The sequence below is a fragment of the Lathyrus oleraceus genome, chromosome 3 (genome assembly GCF_024323335.1).
Source record: "Lathyrus oleraceus cultivar Zhongwan6 chromosome 3, CAAS_Psat_ZW6_1.0, whole genome shotgun sequence".
In the NCBI taxonomy this organism is placed as follows: domain Eukaryota; kingdom Viridiplantae; phylum Streptophyta; class Magnoliopsida; order Fabales; family Fabaceae; genus Lathyrus; species Lathyrus oleraceus.
Window position 1 is genome coordinate 80,833,179 of NC_066581.1, and position 12,903 is coordinate 80,846,081.

General features: G+C 42.1%; 1 non-coding gene across 1 annotated transcript; it reads left to right on the plus strand.

The window, feature by feature from the left end:
• The first annotated feature begins 12,468 nt into the window (after window positions 1–12,468).
• LOC127133170 (small nucleolar RNA R71) lies at window positions 12,469–12,575 on the plus strand. Its single transcript, XR_007807163.1, has one exon. It is a non-coding gene; the product is annotated as a small nucleolar RNA R71 (small nucleolar RNA).
• The last annotated feature ends 328 nt before the right edge of the window (window positions 12,576–12,903 follow it).

Here is a 12,903-nt window from a genome sequence, read left to right on the forward strand (position 1 = left end):
CCCACTTTCACTAAGTACGATGGTGCGTCTTGTCCTCAGATGCACCTGAGAGCTTATGTGAGAAAGATTCAGCCACATACCACTAATAGGAAGCTATGGATCCATTTCTTCCAAGAGAGTCTGTCTGGCACACAGTTGGAATGGTATTATCAGCTCGAGAGCTCTGACATCCGCACCTGGACTGATTTAGCAACAGCTTTCTATAAACAGTACCAGTATAACTCCGAAATAGCGCCTACTCGGCTACAGTTGCAGAATATGACTATGGGATCCAAAGAAAGCTTCAAGGAATATGCTCAGAAATGGAGAGATTTGGCTGGCAGAGTCAAACCCCCTATGACTGACCGAGAATTAGTGGACATGTTCATGGGCACACTGACTGGCCCATTCTACAGCCATCTACTGGGAAGTTCTTCATCAGGTTTCACTGAACTTATATTGACAGGTGAGCGTGTTGAAAGCGGCATCCGAAGTGGAAAGATACAGGCGGCTACCTCTGCAAGCACCAAAAGGTCCTATCAGGGGAGGAATGAATCAAATGCTGTGTACGGTCAAAAGGGTCGTAACAAGAAAAATCGTGACCATACCATTGGAGCGGTTACGATTGTAGCACCGCCATCTCAAAACTTCCAGCCCAGACAAGACAGGCCAAGAAGGCAGTTTACCAGGATCAATATGACTTTAGCACAGGCACTGCAGGGAATGCTAAAGGCAAATCTGATCACCCTCAGGGATCCTCCTACGAAACCCAACACTACTTCTTCTCGTTATAATCCCAATGCCAGGTGTGCATATCACTCCGATAGCCCCGGGCATGATACAAACGATTGCTGGTCATTGAAGAATAAGGTTCAGGATATGATCGAAGCTGGAGAAATTGAATTTGAGCCTCCGGAGACTCCTAATGTCATCATTGCACCTATGCCTAATCATGACAAAACTGTTAATGCTGTGGATGACTATTCTCACATTTCTAATGTAGCTGACTTAGCATCTCCTCTCCTGATCATCAAGAAGAATTTAGTACAAGCTGGTTTATTTCCAGGCTGTGCTGAAAATTGCGATCTCTGCATACTCCGACCCAATGAGTGCTTGAAGTTGAGGAAGGGTATTCAACGGCTGATGGATGATCGTACAATTCTCTTCGAAAAGATTCCCAAGGCGGAGAACCCTATTGAAGAAGTATCTGTGATTGCTAGGTCCAAAGTTCCAGTGAAGATTACCGCTACCAGAGTACCTGTGAAGATTACTGCTGAGCCCAAGGTAGCTCCCCTAATCATTACTGCACCTGGCCCGGTACCATATTCCTCAAGCAAAGCCATTCCGTGGAATTATGGAGGTGATGTTTACATCCATGGCGTAAAGCAAGTTGGTAATTCTGCTAATCCTAATGACATTGCCGGGACTAGTAAAGTTACTCGAAGTGGAAGGATCTTCTCTCCAGAAATCTCACCTCCCGCCCCTGAAACCCGAGGAAAGGAACCAGTTAACTCTTCTCAATCAGGGACACCCGTCGAAGTTACTACCGAAGAGGTTGCCAAACAAGAAATGGAAGAAATGCTGAAAATCATCCGCAAGAGTGATTTTGATGTGGTAGAACAGCTGGGGCATACTCCGTCTAAGATCTCGATGTTATCCTTGTTATTATCTTCTGAATCTCATGCCAATGCATTGATAAAATTCCTGAAGACTGCTCATGTACCTCAGGAGACATCCGTCGATCAGTTCGAAAACTATGTTGCTCACCTGGCTGTTGACAATGGCCTAGGCTTTTCTGATGCTGACCTGACATCAGCAGGAAAGAATCACAATAAGGCTCTGCATATCTCCATTGAGTGTAAGGGGATCACTTTGTCTCATGTGTTGATCGATAACGACTCTTCTTTGAATGTGCTACCGAAAGCCGTGATCGATAAACTTGACTGCAAGAGCATTGAACTGAAGCCTAGTGACATTGTGGTGCGTGCTTACGATGGTGCGAAGAGTGTTGTTTGTGGCGAAGTAGTGCTCCCTATCAAGATAGGACCTCAAGTCTTCAACACTATCTTTCACGTAATGAACATTCGTCCTGCCTATTCCTGCTTGCTGGGACGCCCTTGGATTCATGGGGCAAGTGCTGTAGCCTCGTCTCTCCATCAAAAGCTGAGGTATCCAATAGAGGGCAAGATTGTCACTGTGTGTGGAGAAGAAGAATATATTGTCAGTAGTGTGCAGGCCTTCAGATACGTCGAGATGGATGGTGAATTCTTTGAGACTCCTTCTCAGTCATTCGAAGTAGTTCCTCCGACCAGCCCTGTCCTTAAGCCAACTCCCCTTGTGCCCAAGGTTATTCGTGCTCCTCCTGCCATGATTTCTTTGAAAGACGCTCAAGCCGTGGTTGAAAACGGTGGTCGTACTGGTTGGGGTCAACTGATCAACGTACCGTACAAATCTGACAAGTCTGGTCTGGGATTTAACTCTGAAAGGATGGTCAAAGATCAGGTTAATGCTGTAGAAGATGCTGATAGCGATTGCGACCTGGATAGCTGGATTTTTCCAACAATTGGTGACGGACTCAATAATTGGAAGGCTGAAGACACTATCCCGATTTCCTTTAGTCAGGAGTAATTGTTATTGTCTATTTTAGTGTTGCAATTTTTTTTTTAGTTTTTACAATTGAACTTCTTAAAGCATTGTGTCTATGCCCGGGGCACAATAGCTAATTTGTTAAGGGTTTGTCATTTCATAAGCATATTCACATTCAATAAATCAATGGACTTTTTGCATTCAAATATTGCGCTCTTTATCTTTCCTGTCATCTTCCAAACAAGCTATGTTTCTTACACACACTCACATAACAAATTGCAGATCCGTACCCACTCTGGATCCTGTTGATAATAGTTCTACTACTGTTTATTATGACTTTGAAAATCCGATCTACCAAGCCGAGGATGGAAGTGAGGAAGAGTGTGCAATCCTTGGTGAACTTTCCAGACTGTTACTGCAAGAGGAAAAGACCATACAACCGCATGAGGAATCAATTGAAATTGTAAATCTGGGTACTGAAGTAGACAAGAAAGAAGTCAAAATAGGAGCAGGCTTGGAAAACAGTATCAAAGAAAGATTGATTCAGATGTTACATGACTATGTAGAGATTTTTGCTTGGTCTTATGAAGACATGCCAGGATTGGATACTGGTATAGTAGTGCATCGTTTGCCAATGAAGGAAGACTGTCGTCCTATTAAGCAGAAGGTTCGTCGCATGCGCCCGGAAATGTCTGAGAAAATCAAAGCCGAAGTTATGAAACAATTTAACGTCGGTTTCCTAGCCGTTACTTCTTATCCTCAATGGGTTGCTAATGTGGTACCGGTGTCGAAGAAGGATGGTAAGGTGTGAATGTGTGTAGATTACAGAGATTTGAATAAGGCGAGTCCCAAAGATGACTTTCCACTTCCGCACATTGATGTTCTGGTAGACAACACCGCTCAACACAAGGTATTCTCCTTCATGGATGGATTCTCGGGTTATAACCAGATTAAGATGGCACCTGAAGACATGGAGAAAACTACGTTTGTGACGCAATGGGGCACTTTCTGTTACAAAGTAATGCCATTCGGTTTAAAGAACGCCGGGGCAACGTACCAGCGTGCTATGGTGGTTTTGTTCCATGATATGATTCATCATGAAATAGAAGTATATGTGGATGACATGATAGCCAGATCTCATACTGAAGAAGAACATCTCGATCACTTGTACAAATTGTTTGAGAGGTCGAAGAAATACAAGCTGAGATTGAATCCGAACAAATGCACCTTTGGAGTAAGATCCGGTAAACTCTTGGGATTTATTGTCAGTGGTAAAGGAATTGAGGTTGACCCGGCTAAGGTGAGAGCTATTCAAGAAATGCCAGTTCCCCGTACAAATAAAGAAGTCAGAGGTTTCTTGGGACGCTTGAATTAAATTGCCCGATTTATCTCCCACTTGACTGCTACCTGCAAACCCATCTTCAAACTACTGAAGAAAAATCAAGAGATGGTATGGAATGATGAATGTCAAGAAGCTTTTGATAAAATCAAGAAGTATCTCCAGGAACCTCCCATTCTGATACCACCAGTTGAAGGGAGACCTCTAATCATGTATTTAACCGTGTTAGAAAATTCAATGGGGTGTGTGATGGGGCAACATGACGAGTCTGGTCGAAAAGAGCATGCCATATACTACCTTAGCAAAAAGTTTACCAACTGTGAAACAAGATACTCGCTGCTCGAGAAAACTTGCTGTGCTTTGGCTTGGGCTGCTCGCCGACTAAGACAGTATATGTTAAACCATACCACTTTGTTGATTTCTAAGATGGATCCCATCAAATACATATTTGAGAAACCTGCCCTCTCCGGAAGAATAGCGAGATGGCAGATGATTTTAACAGAGTATGATATCCAATATACTACCCAGAAAGCAATCAAAGGAAGCGTGCTAGCCGATCATTTGGCTCATCAAGCAGTGGATGATTACCAATCTATGAATTTTGAGTTCCCAGATGAGGATGTCATGCTTGTTACTGATTATGAAGAACCTGGACCGGATGAAGAACCCGAACCGGGATCCAGATGGACTATGGTTTTTGATGGATCTTCTAATGCATTGGGCAATGGTGTTGGTGTTGTAATCGTTTCCCCCAAGGGTCGTCATACGCCTTTCACTGCTAGACTATGTTTCGATTGTACCAACAATATGGCCGAGTATGAAGCATGTATTTTGGGACTCAGAGCTGCTATAGACCTGAGAATCAAGTTTTTGAGTGTGTACGGAGACTCAGCATTAGTAATCAGTCAGATCAAAGGAGCATGGGACACTAAACATCCGAATCTCATCCCTTATCGAGAGCGGGTGTTGACGTTAATCCCATATTTTGAAGAGATTACATTCGAACATATTCCGCGAGAGGAGAATCAGTTGGCAGACGCATTGGCTACCATGTCATCTATGTTCAGAGTCAGATGGGACAATGAAGCTCCCAGGATCACCGTTGAACGACTAGATGAACCAGCATATTGTTATGAACTTAACGCTGCTGAAGTAGAAGAGAAACCTTGGTTCCATGAAGTAAAAAGATATTTAGAAGCTCAGGAATACCCTAAAGGGGCATCCATCAATGACAGAAAGTTCCTGAGGAAGTTCTCCGCTAAATTCTTTTTGAGTAATGGAGTGTTATACAAACGTAATCATGATTCGACTCTGCTTCGCTGTGTGGATAAAAAGGAAGCAGAAAAGATTATGGAAGACATGCATGACGGTATTTTTGGGACTCATTCTAGTGGACATACAATGGCCAAGAAGATTCTGAGATCAGGGTATTATTGGTCCACCATGGAAGCTGATTGCCACCATCACTCCAGAACTTGTCACAAGTGCCAGGTCTATGCGGATAAAGTACATGTGCCTCCTGCTCCATTGAACGTGTTGACAGCCCCTTGGCCCTTTGCAATGTGGGACATTGATATGATCAGAGAGATCAAACCTACGGCTTCTAATGGACATCGTTTCATCCTTGTTGTTATTGATTACTTTACGAAATGGGTAGAGGCAGCCTCATTCGCTTCTGTCACCAAGAATGTGGTGGCACGATTCATCAAGAATAATCTCATCTGTCAATACGGCATTCCGGAAAGAATTATCACTGACAATGGTACTAATTTGAACAACAAGATGATTACTGAACTCTGCACGCAGTTCAACATAAAACACCATAACTCTTCTCCGTACTGGCCAAAGATGAACGGCGCCGTGGAAGCTGCTAATAAGAATATCAAAAAGATTATACAAAAGATGACAGTAACGTACAAAGACTGGCATGAGACGTTACCCTTTGCTCTCCATGGTTATCGCACTTCAGTGCGCACTTCGATAGGGGCAACTCTGTTCTCTTTAGTCTATGGAATGGAAGCCGTTTTACCAGTGGAAATCCAGATTCCCTCTCTAAGAATCATGAAAGAGGCGGGCTTAGATGAAGATGAATGGATTCAAACTCGACTCGATCAGATAAATTTGATTGATGAGAAGAGGCTTGCGGCTGTTTGTCATGGGCAGATATATCAGAAGCGCATGAGCCAGGCATTTGATAAGAAAGTCAAGAGACGGGTGTATCAAATTGGTGACTTGGTAATCAAGCGTATCGTTCTACCACAAGGTGATCCCAGAGGCAAATGGACTCCCACATACGAAGGGCCATTTGTGGTTAAGAAGGTATTCTCTGGTGGAGCCATGATACTTGCTACAATGGATGGTGAAGATTTCCCGCATCTGGTGAACGCGGACATAGTTAAAAAATACTACGCATAAAAGACCCGCTAGGTCGACGTGTCTAGGCAAAAGTAAGGGCATCCCGGCGAACCAAAAAGGGTTCGGGCAAAGATTAGGGATAAACGTATAATAATGTACACCCGGCAAGCCGAAAACCTGAAAAGGCGGCTTGGGCAAAAAAGGGTATCCTGGTGGACTGAAAACCTGAAAAGGAGGTCCAGGCAAAAATTAGGGATTAAAACGTGCGACTATGTCCCGTTCTCAGACAGCTTCACCCAAGTTCAAGGGACTGAACAAGCCAATCACTTTTATCCGACAGTAGGAGATGAGATACTTGAAGACATAGTGACAGTGGCAGAATTAAAATCAATAGGACTTTTCCTTCATAGCTTTTTCTTTATGTTCTCGACAATTTCCTCTTACTAGGATTTCTGTCTCTTTGTACACCAATTGCCTGTTTATAGGCCCTCTTTCAAAATCAATACAATTTTATTTCCAAAAAAAAATGCTTTTGTTTTACTTTTTCTGTTTTGTTTGCATAAACGTCCATTGATTTAATTTGAATTGATATATGCATTTGAATATGATCGTTGTGTACCAAAAATACATAAGATAGAAATAGTGATTACTACAAGACTTCAGGATCGAGGAGAAGGTCTAACCATGCGTTCCAATGAATCCGGGTGCTAATTCTATTCCTGAACAAAACCAGTTATTCCCTAGAAGAAATTGGTATCACTAGACAGACTGGTCATCTCTTCCATCCCCAGCCAGGCTCTGTCGAATATTTCTACCATCAGACAAGAATCAAGTATCACCAGCTAAGAGAGGATCACCGATACCAGTATCTCCAACCAGAAGACTGAGATTTATTTCCCCAGTAGAGTCCTCGGGAAGAACTTTTCAGATGCATAATTCATTCATTACATCATTTCACAGCATACGCATGCATACATTGTTCGCATTTATTGTCGAAAGCATAAAACATCTCATGCATCATGACATGGCATGAAGCTAACTTTATTTTTCAGATTAATTATCCTCCTAAGGATGGTATCTTTAAGCCCATCCCGGCCATTTATTGCAAATACAACATCTACAAATACGATCAGATACAGTCTAACATACGGTTCATTCTGATTCAGCTCAACATATGACTCCTCCCACTCAGATACGATCTAATGGACGATCCATTCTGACCTTCAACTACTCCAATACGGTCTAATTTACGACCCAGTTGGACCTTTCATTTCTCAGAGACTACCTAGCGTACGGTACATTCTGACGTGTGGCCTAGCATACGACTACCCCTCTCAGATACTGCCTAATGGACGGCCCATTCTGCAACTCGGATACAGTCTAGCGTACGATCCAGTCTGGTATTTCATCCCCAGCGGAGTCACCGGCCTGATGGACAACTTATTTTGCTACTCAGACACGATCTAGCGTACGATCCATTCTAACCTTTACCTCTCCAGATGCAGCCTAAGGGACGGTTCACTCTGCTATTCAGATACGATCTAGTGTATGATCCATTCTGATCCCTTATCCCCAGCAGTGTATGACACATTCTGACTCCACAGCAAAGTCGACAGCCGAATGGATGACTCGCCATACGGTCTAGCGTACGACCCGATATGACACCCATGTCTTCAGATATCGTCTAATGTACGACGCACTCTGAAGCTCTCATCATCAAACTACCTGGATGGCATCTTTAAGCCCATCTCCATTAACAGGTGAAAATTTTTGGGCACTCTAATGTTCAATAATCTTCCACCTCCAGACCACGAATGACGCATTTACCATTCTAACTCTCTCGGTTCAAGAATCTTGAACAGGGGCAGCTGTCATACCCCAAAATTTGCCCATTAATATTACAAGGCATTTCTTAGGCACTCCAACTTATTTTTCAAGGCATTGATCCCAAAAGAACAAAGGCCAGCTCACAGATGGCCAAATCCAGAAAATGACCCAAAACTGGCATGCTCGCTAGGCGAGCAATTCCTTCGCCTAGCGAACCCTTCGCTATACAGCTCGCCTAGCGAAACCTGCGAATAACAGAAAATTCTGGGCTTCATTCTGAGCCCATTAGGTCACAAAAAGAGTATTGTAAATACCCCAACTTCAGTCAGAAGGGAGGAGAACGAAAACGGAGAAAGGAGAACCCTAACAAGCAAACCCTAACACTCACGGGAGGCCAACCCTGAAGGAACTCGGCGGCATCAAGGTTTACCTCTGCCCAATTCAATCCGATTTGCCGATTCAAAGTCACAATTCAATTGCAAACAGGTTTACATTGCTATTACTGCCTTATGTTCTTAATTTGCATATGGCATTATGATTAAATTTATAAAAATATCTTAAGTTGGCATGTGAATTTTAGTATGTACCTGAATACCTTAAATGATTAACCATATTATTACTGTAATGAAAGCCATAAGGCATAAAATTGGTTGAAATTGTACTGATATCAAAACCAGAATCCGCAGCTGCTCGCTAGCACATCGCTAAGCGAACATGCAGCGAGTATTCGCTAAGCCTTCGCTAGGCGAGGCAGGAGCGAACGTGACAGTAGCTGACTTTTCTGTTCTGATTTTTCACTCATGTTTTATCATAGCCATGCATCATTTACCCGACCCCTATTTACTGTTGTGATCTTTTTTTTGTGGTGTAATCCTCGATTGCACCCTGATTTGGTGTTCTTACATGTTTTGTTGAGTTTTGTAAAGGTTCACATATCCCAGGAAAAGATTGCTTGTTAGGTATTCCACTTTATTTGTGGGATACCCTTGTGGAGATTCACCCTGAATTACTCAATTGATTTTAATGTATTAATTTTATGGCAAAGATCCACCCTAAATTGCTTAATTGATCTTAATGTATTAATTTTAATGTGGGGATTCCTCCTAATTACCTAATTGATTGTAAAATACGGCCTTTGAATATTTGATATTGGACCTCTCTTTGTTGCTTTACGGTATTACGGTATTATGGTCATGTCCCGCGAATGTGGGGATACCCTTAGCCAAGACCCTTCGATTAAATCATCATGTCCCTATAAAATAAATCATAGTCCCTCGGATGTTGCCTTCGAATATATGATTTTGTCCCTCGATGACCCTTCGGTGTAGCTTACGGTTAAATGATGATCGTCCCTCCGAATGCTAGGGTATCCTTACAAATGTTGCCTTCAATGACCAATCGATGACCCTACGATGACCCTTTTACATCCAAAGGATAAAACTACTTACTTCTCAATAGCAAGGACAGTTTTACCCTCCTAAGGATAGGAAATACCCATAAAGACCTTGGGTCGGTATAACTCTTAATTGCTGGCTCACAACCTAAAACATTTTTCATATATCACATTTTGCAAAACATCTTCTAGAAACCCACCACTTGGTATACATTCATACTAGAATCATTACTGAGTTATATTTTTCTAAACCATTTTCAAAACTAAACGAGATAACCACTTTGTATACATTCATACGAGAATCATTACAAAGTTAAATTCTCTTTTTCAAAACATTTTCTAAACAATTCACGAACACTTTTTTCAGACAAACATAAGTGATCAAGCAATTAAGAGCCCATGGATAACCATGGATATAAAGGGTGCTAACACCTTCCCTTTGTATAATGTACCTCCCGAACCCAAAATCTAATTAAGGTCTTTCCTGTTCTTTTCCGCCTTTCCTTATTGGATAAAAGAAAAGTCGGTGGCGACTCTTGCTATCCGCGACATTTGCTTTCCAAAGCAAAAACACATAAAGTCAGTTCACCGTATGACAACATCCTTCGAAGCTCTGCCCACAAACAGAAAAGTCGTCCATAAAGACTTCCATAATATCGTCTATAAAGTCAGCGAAGATTGACATCATGCATCTTTGGAATGTTGCGGGAGTGTTGCATAATCCAAATGGCATTCATCGGTAAGCGAATGTACCATAAGGGCATGTGAAGGTTGTCTTCTCTTGGTCGTCAGGATGGATTGGAATTTGAAAGAATCCTGAATAACCGTCTAGATAGTAGAAGTGGGAATGCTTATCCAATCGTTCAAGCATTTGGTCAATGAAAGGCAGAGGAAAATGATCCTTCTGAGTGGCTTTGTTTAGTTTTATATAATCGATGCACATTCTACTTCCGGTAGAAGGACTTATTCCTTTTAGGTCGGCGATGTTGTAGCCTAACGCAGTTGGATATTTTCTTAAGACATCTAGTAACTTTTCAGTTTCCATCAGTCCCAAGTCAGCGTTGACTATTACTGGTCTTTTGAGTTCAGTGTCTAGGAATTCGTATCTTAGGTTCTTTGGTAGTGTTTTTAATTCCAAGTCTGGTTTCTTCGGGCATGGCATGTGGTTGGGTGTAAGTTCTAAGCATTCGCTTAGACTGTCATTTTGGTATGGTTCACACCAATTATCATCTTCAAAGATTGGAGGGATTTGGATTTTCATTATATCAGAATATGTGGTTTCTTGCATCTCCATCTCTCTTACGCACTCGTCTATGACATCAAGTAGATAACAGGTATCGTCTATAGCTGGCGCTTGTAAGAATTGTGTCAAGATGAATTCAACCTTTTCTTCTCCAACTTTGAATGTTAGCTTACCTCTTTTTACGTCTATTATGGCTCTGGCGATGGCTAAGAATGACCTTCTTAATATAATAGGTGTACTGGTATCTTCTTTGATGTCCATGATTATGAAGTCTGTAGGAATGTAGAATTATCCTACACGTACTGGGACATTCTCTAGTATACCAACAAGATATTTGATTGAGCGGTCAGCTAGTTGAACAGACTTCTTGGTTAGTCTTAGTTCTCCCATGTTAAGCCTTTTACAGATGGTTAAGGGCATTACACTAATGTTGGCTCCTAGGTCGCATAGAGCTTTGTCTATGACGAATTTTCCAATGACACAGGGTATAGAGAAACTACCTGGGTCTTTTAGTTTGGGAGGCATGCTATTTTGGATTATTGCGCTACACTCAGCAGTAAGTGTAATCGTTTCATTATCCTCAATCTTTTTATTATTGGATAGGATCTCCTTAAGAAATTTGGCATATGAGGGCATTTGTGTGATGACTTCTGTAAAGGGAATTGTAATGTTTAGTTGCTTCAGAAGTTCAACAAATTTCCTAAGTTGCCCTGCAGTTTTAGAATTTACGAGTCTTTGAGGATACGAAATGGGTGGTGTATAAGACGGTGGAGGCACATAAGGTTTTTCTTTCTCTTCGGCCTCTCGGGTATTATCTTCCTTCTCATTCGGTTCACTTACCTCCTCAATTGTGGTTTTGTCTGGTTTTTGGTACATGGCAAGATTTTGGAGTCTTGGATCTACGGGTCTGTCTAGGTCTTTTCCACTCCTCAGTATAACGACATTTACATATCCTTTTGAATTAGGTTGCGGATGTACAGGAAATGTGCCAGCGGGAGCGGCAGTAGATGCTTGTTGTTGAGCCACTTGTGAAATCTGTGTTTCAAGAATTTTGTTGTGGGTGGCTAAGGCGTCTACTTTGCTCACTAATTGTTTAAGTTGCTCGCTGGTATGTATGTTTTGGTTCAAGAAGTCTTTGTTTGTCTGAGCTTGGGTAGCGATGAAGCTTTCCATTATTAGTTCAAGGTTGGACTTCCTAGGCATGTTAGGAGCATTATTAGTTGGCTTTTGATATCCAGGCGGAACAGCGGGTGCTTGGCCAGGTCCATATAAGGCGTTGTTATTCTTATACGAAAATTTAGGATGATTTTTCCAACCTGGGTTATAGGTATTCGAATAAGGATTTCCTTGTGCGTAATTCACTTGATCGGTTGGGACCCCTACTATAATCTGACATTATGGTGCAGTGTGTCCAGGAGTTCCACATAACTCACAGTTTGGAGTCACGGCAGCCACGGTGGCTACGGGTGGTAAGGTAAATTTGTTTAACTTTTGAACAAGGGCATCTACCTTTGCATGGACGTGGTCAAGGCTACTGATTTCATACATTCCACTTTGTGTTTGGGACTTTTCTACTAGACTTCTTTCACCTCCCCATTGGCAATGGTTTTGGGCCATGTTTTCAATGAGTTGATAGGCTCCGTTGTATGGCTTATCCATAAGTGCACCACCGTGGCAGCGTCTACTGTCAGTCTTGTGTTATAGATAAGCCCATTGTAAAATGTGTGAATGATCACCCAGTCTTCGAGACCGTGATGTGGACATATTCTCATCATGTCTTTGTATCTCTCCCATGCGTTGTAGAGAGATTCTACATCCTTTTGTTGAAATCCGTTGATTTGAGCTCTCAGCATAGCAGTTTTGCTTGGCGGAAAATATCGGGATAAGAAAACGTTCTTCAGTTCTTTCCATGTTGTAACTGAGTTTGATGGAAAGGATTGTAACCAAGCCCAAGCTTTGTCTCTTAGAGAGAAAGGAAAGAGGAGTAGTCTTATCGCATCTTGAGATACACCATTCGCCTTCACAATGTCTATGTACTGCACAAACTTAGTTAAATGTTCATTAGGGTCGTCCGTAGGATTTCCAGCAAATTGATGTTGTTGGACGGCTGATAATAATGAGGGTTTCAACTCGAAATCGTTTTGATTGATAGCAGGGGAGGCAATGCTGCTGTGAGGTTCT